The sequence below is a fragment of the Dipodomys spectabilis genome, unplaced genomic scaffold (genome assembly GCF_019054845.1).
Source record: "Dipodomys spectabilis isolate Male_0828 unplaced genomic scaffold, ASM1905484v1 ptg000137l, whole genome shotgun sequence".
Taxonomy (NCBI): Eukaryota; Metazoa; Chordata; class Mammalia; order Rodentia; family Heteromyidae; genus Dipodomys; species Dipodomys spectabilis.
In genome coordinates, this window is record NW_024870814.1 from 9,257,897 (window position 1) to 9,264,755 (window position 6,859).

The 6,859-nt window shown below is 38.1% G+C and overlaps 1 pseudogene; it reads right to left on the reverse strand.

Moving 5' to 3' along the window:
• Positions 1–582: 582 nt before the first annotated feature.
• LOC122116788 lies at positions 583–1,223 on the reverse strand (annotated as a pseudogene).
• Between the last annotated feature and the right edge of the window lie 5,636 nt (positions 1,224–6,859).

A 6,859-nucleotide genomic window follows, 5' to 3' on the forward strand; every position in this document is an offset into this window, starting at 1 on the left:
TTGTTGACAGTCAGTTATCTCAATACATCATTATGATCATTATGATTGTTTGTGGAAGCTCAAATCCCTGTTCCTTACCTTGTTTCCTGCAGAGTTCATCATAGGTCATCCCTTGATTAGATTTGGTGAACTGGAGAGACTTGTATAATTCTTCACATAAGCAGGCTGATATGTGATCAGAAGTGAGGCCTGGAGAATTCCCCTGGAGAGACAGTTGGGTCAGGTGAGAGCATCAGCTGCTCACCCTGGCTTTTTCCACAGGGTGGAGAATCACAGGAACATGTGCTCAAAACCCTAGGACAGCCTCACTGAACCAGAGAATGCCACACTCCTCCTTCCAACTTCTCTGATGACCTACAAATTAACAACCTAATGATTAGACCAATTTCCTGTATTAAAACAATTCCTTCTTAGATATTCTTGTCTGGCTTCAGTTTTACTCTGTGAAGTAGAAAAGATGACTTTATATGAGAAGAGACATGACCATGTCTGTGCATCTGGGAGAGAGGAGGAGAAAAAGGACTAAGATTCCAAGGAGCCTTCATATTTTAATGAAAACCTTTAAAAGTGTTCACAGAAGTGCTACATCTGAGAAGCTCTATCAGCAGATGAAGGCCCCAGGAGCAGCAGCTGGGCAGCCCAGCCTTTTACTTCTGCTTCCCTGGGAGGTTTGTGTTATGGCTTGTATCACTGTGGGAGGGTAACTACTTTCCTGTTGACAGTAATAAGTGGCAAAATCCTCAGGCTGCAGGCTGCTGCTGATGAGAGTGAACTCTGTCCCAGATTGACTCCCACTGAACCTTCATGGAATACCAGAGGCTAAATTCTTTGCATGATAGATCAGAAGCTTTGGAGCATTCCCTGGTTTCTGCTGATACCAGTTTAAATAACAGTTAATGCCCTGACTGGCCCGGCAAGTGATGGAGACTCTGTCTCCTGTAGATGCAGACAGGAAAGATGGAGACTGGGTCATCTGGATGTCACATCTGAAACCTGGCATTGGAAATTGAGACACAAATATCCACACTGTTAGTCCTGTTATAGGAGGCCTTCCGTGAAGACCCAGGCAACACTGAACACACAGGATGAGAAGATTGTTGTCTTTCCTTACCTGGGAGCCAGATCAGCAGGAGCCCCAGGAGCTGAGCAGGGGTCCTCATATCCATGCTGTGTGCTGACTGGGACTGACTGCTGCACAGGGTGTGAGCAGCCTATTATGAAGTCATTGGGGCAGTAATCTGTGCTCTGAGCATATGCAAATCACCAAAGGTGGGTAAAGCTGGGCATAGCTATAGGACCAGCTCAACTCAGGAAATCCTCATATTTCCACGGTGCCCACATATATTAATTTAGTCCAGATGTGTTTCACACATACAGCAGAAGCTGTGATGAGTCTACTATCCTTTGAATACAGCTCTTGGTGCATTCAGGGATGATGACCATTTCTCTTGAGTTTTTAAATCTTTGTGTCATGACACCTGAAAGGGAGAAGAGTAAAGCAATATTTTTGTGCTTAATATTTAGAACATGCAGAAAAGTGAAGATATAGAAAGAATAGAATTTGTTGATATTTTTAACTCATTTAATATGTCAATGCATTTAACATCTCATTGACATACCAAGAGATATATAATGTGTTAAATTTTCAACCAATTCATACTTCAGGCTCTTCTAAATAATACATATACACAAAGTAAAATGTGATTCTTCCCAAGAGCAGGTATAAAGGCTGAGTCCAACTCTTCCTTCTTGACTTTACTGCATAAAGGAAAATTTTTTCAACATAGGAAAATTTTCAAAGCAAAGGAAAAAAACTATATCAAGTTTTGTAGTAAGAATATCCTGTGGTTAGATGGCTAGAGTGCTGAAGCAAAAGTATGTTGCTACCAGAAAAGTCCAGCATTTCTTCTGTTTTTTTGATTTGCCATGTCACCAGGTACAAGTTTTACCTGGACTTACAGTTCCATATTATCTAAGAACTACAGTACCTACATATATCCATTGCACTCTGATCATTCCACATCAAATTCAGGGCAAATCACTTACTGTCAAATTCCTTAGTCCTCATGTATCTCTTTCTTGTTACATGTGTCTAATTTTCTGATACTATCTGGAGAATGGAGAGGCTCATCCATACTTCTTACACCCAGCTGGTAAGGACAGGGCAACTTCAAGGGTGAAGAAAAGATAGATGTTTTAAAGATTTAAAGCATTGTGACACATTTTAAATATCACTTTGTTTCTCAATTGATCCAGGTGTGACAGTGGGAGGCACAGATATCTCGGTGAAATTCTTGAAGTGGTTGGGATAGAAGATAGGCCTTCTGGATGACAATGAAAGCTAATTTGTATTTATTTCAATGAGACTGTTAAATTTTACAATTTGGGAAATGAGGGCTATAACTTTAATGCTAATGACTTTCACTTATTGCAATTTGGAATCAAGTTGAAGACAGGACCAAAACCAATGCCACACTGCCTCAGTGGTACTGTGCTTTTATTGTGGTCCTGGGAAGAGAAAAGCGTCAGATCTGAGAGGGGTTGAGATATATTTAACCTATGTGACCATTAAATGTATTTTCAACTGCTATTCAGCCTTACTTGCCTTACTTCTGGTGTTTGTAGAACTTGTTTCTGAACCTGATGTTTCCCTGAATAACATCTTAATGGCCAAATAAATTGTTAAGGCCTTTCTAGAGAAATACGTGAAATCCCAATGGTGTTTGTAAATATTCCTGGTCTGTATAATTCATAAACAAATGATAGTTACAGGGGTCTCATTTCTATCTGGATTTCAACTTAAATCGATTTATAATCTCTGGGCTTCAGTGTGGTGTCTGGCTAGTGGTCAAGGAGGAAGGGGACATCTTGTACCCCTTCCCAAACCAAAGTAATCCTTGAATTTAAGATTCAGTGAATATTTGTAAAAAATAAAGCCAAACTCATTCTTCCATATTATGATGAACACAAATTCAGAGGTTGAAAGTGCATTGCCAGACTAACTAAAGTAAAAACATGCTACCCTGCCTGAAAAACAAAAGCAGATGAGGAATGACTCATGTGGCAGAGTAATTATGTAGCAGACAGCAAGTTTTGAGTTTCAATCTCCATAGCACGAAAAATAAAATTCTGCATGCTGTCAATCAATTTGGCAAACAGGCAATATCCTATCACTGCCACAGTCTGCACATAATTCCAATCTCCAGCTTCCAGTTGGTGTTTATTTGTTTGTTCCTATGTATAGTAGTAAAGAGATGACATAGGTCCCAGCTTTGCTATAGGTATCTATAGGTGGGAGTTTGTGTATCTTGTGTTTTGATGGGATCTGGCTATAAAGAATCCAGCCAGAATCTTGTTGCAGGGAGAATGTAAAGTTCTATACTCTTTTTACCTAGATTATCAGGCAATTTTGGTATCTCGGTATTTAATATATTTGTGCTCACTTCTATCAGACGTTTTGTGTCTCATTGTCATCTTGAAGCAAGAGAGGAGACCTCTGCCTATACACCAAATGAACACCATATCAGGAATGAGCCCCCTCAGAATTTCCTCAGTGCTGATGAGAGGAAAGTTGCATGCGTACCTCATCCCCTCATCTTATGGAGAATAACCTGAAGGTATTTTCCACATTTCCATGGGACATTGAAGTTCAGTCATCTTCAGCAACAGGAAGTGTTTAGCTTGTTGTATGGTCTTTACTGTCCATTTCCCCTTCCCTACGTTTCTTCCTCCCTTCACATTGCTTCCTAAACATCCTAAATTGTGCAGACCCTAGAACCCCTTGGGAACTCTGACTGTATACACAAAGTATGACTGAGTTGTGTGCATGTAGAAAGCCTGATGTTAGTAGAAAACTGCTGGCTTATGTGTTGGCTTATCCTGTTTATATGGGAACCTAAGTGCTTATCATTATACAGCTATCCTATACAAAAACAGATTGAGTGTTTGGTAAGTAGTGATTTTAACTTTACTATTTCTGATACAGGTATGGGCAGATGTTGAGGTCAATTCAGTCTTTTTCCCCTCCTCTCTCTCTCTCTCTCTCTCTCCCTCTCTCTCTCTCTCTCTATCTATCTATCTCTATCCATCTATCATTGTATACTTCTTAATACAAAAAAGCATCAGACACAATTCAGAACTCAGTTGATACAATAGGGATATTATGGAAGCTCATTGTTTGGATCTGACACACTCAGGATTTTTGCTCATGTATCACCAGATCTGCATGAAATGTAAGAACAAAGATCCTATCTGCTATTTTCAAGCCTAGTTTTCTGCTAGGATTTTTCCTTTATTTCTTTTTTTAAAATTTTATTTTACTGTAAAGATGCTGTATATGAGTAAGGTAATGAGTACATATTTTTGAAGATTGTTATCCATTCCTTTGTTTTTTTTCTCTTACTATCACTTCCCTCTCTCACCTCCACTACTTCTCCCTCTACTGTCTTTCTTTTTTTATTGTGAAAATACCATACAGAGGGGTTACCATTACATGGGCAAGTAATGAGTACATTTCTTATCAGGCATTGTTGCCTCCTCCTTGTTTCCCCTTCCCATCTCATCGCATCTTCCACCCACACTCCGCCTTGCAGGCCAAAGTTGTAAAGTTCGTTTGCCCACATAATGACTTGTACATCTCATTGTTGCAATGGGTCCACCTGTATCCAAATGTAAATGATTTGTTTTTTCCCTTCCCCTCCACAAATTATACCAACATCAAATACTCTGAATGCAGGGGTTAAACCATGAGGGAGGGACATACAAAGCAAAGAAATCATCTTATAAATATGTTAGAATCAATCACAAGAAAGAAAAAATCATTTGAATACTTATCCTGGGGTTCATTTCACCTAACATCAACTTATCTGACCTTTCCTGCTTGTCTCTGTCTTATACAAGTTAATATAAATAAGGACAACCTTGGGACTTATGTTTCTTTGTGCCTGGCTTACTTCATTTAATATAATTTTTTCTAAGACTTTCTATTCTTTTTAAACAGGGCCAACAGCTTTTGTTATGGTTTGTATCCCATGATTCAAAATTTGTCCCTCTAGAAAGGTTTGCTGCTTATATATTTGGTCTTGTTCTTCCATTGTTTCCTTGCCATTTATGACTTGTCAGCTCTTTCCTGAAACAAAACAGATGTTCTCCTTGAAACACTTGAACAAAAAATATCACACTTTCTCTGTTTTGGGTACTAGTTTCTAAGACTCTGAGAAGCTGAGAAAAGTAGGTGTATTTGGAAATTTCTGTTGTAGTTTGCATGAGAATGGGAAGTGCTCATTCTATTTTGTAGCTCTTTAGGGAAATTAACTTTCTTGTTGTGGTCCTGAATATTGTATGTGACTGTTTTCCCAGAAGCACTGTGAGATTATTATTATTATGATGATGATAGCTTTTGTTTTTGAGTTCATGATTTTTGTTTGTTTTTGGTGAGGTAACTTTCTGGCTTTGTCTGCTTAAATTAATAATCTGTTTTGTTAAGCTTCTACTTGGTTGGAATTTGTTTTTGCCGGGTGCTTGTGGCTCACGCCTGTAATCCTAGCTACTCAGGAGGCTGAGATCTGAGGATCCCGGTTCAAAGCCAGCCCGGGCAGGAGAGACCATGAGACTCCTATCTCCAATAAACCACCAGAAAACCGGAAGTGGCGCTGTACCTCAAGTGGTAGAGCGCTCGCCTTGAGCTGAAGAGCTGAGGGACAGCGCCCAGGCCAAGAGTTCAAGTCCCTCGACCAACAAAAAAAAAAAAAGAGGAATTTGATTTTTAAAAATGTTTTTCTTTTTGGTTACTAAGATAATTTGTAATTATCAATAATTAACGAATTGTTTTAGTTAATGCTACATAAAAACAGAAATAAAAGTAAGTAGCTGAAAATATATTTTGAGATTAAGAAAACAAAAAATAAAAATTAAAAAAACAAGTTATTGCTCTATACAAATTTGTTTTGGCCTTGCTAGGCTTGCAAATTTTTAAGTTTAACTAAATAAACAAGTGACCTTTGTTTGTTTTAGGCTTTCATAAATATTTTATATTTTTAGTAATCTTCCATTACCACACTGCTTTTTCCTGTACCATATCTCAAGTGCAGAGGCCTTACATTGACAAAGAAATAACTAGTTCTTTCCTATATTTGTCAGGTGGTTTAAACTTTATAGGTAATTTAAAAGCATCTGTTCCAATTGAAGTTATAAAAAAGATAATTTATTAATAATACATTTAATGGGAAATACTTACCAATAAATGGAAATACAAAGGTAGTTGTACGGTATTATCTCAAGTACTCTTGGTTTTATAAAATCTATGCAAAGAATATTATGTTACTAGAGTCCACTCTGTTACTTTTCTCTTTCCTTTTTCTCTCTTCATTCCTTGCTCCATTCCTTCCTTTTTTTTATTGTGAAATACTGTACAGAGGGGTTACAATTACATAGGCAAGATAATGAGTATATTTCTTATCAAGCATTGTAGTCTCCTCCTTTGTTTCCCCTTCCCATCCCTTCCCATCCTCCCCCCAACTCCCACCTAATCCTCCTCCCCTTTCCTTCCTTTCTTTCTGTTTTGTTTCTTTCTTTTTTGACATGATATTACTAGGACTTCCAGGCTATCCTTGATCATGTGATTTTCTTTGCAAATATTCTACCTGCAATATTAGAGTGACTCATGAAATAGAAAAAGAAGCTGAGAGTTGCTGAGAGAAGGTGGTGAACATGAATACAGACTATATGATAGAAAGAAGACATGGCCTCTTTCTAGACTATATTAATTCTGATAGAGGGAATCTAAATTCCAGAATGATATGATCATAGGCATGCCTGAATAACATGATGTAGGAATACTGTCTCACATTTCCTTGGTCTC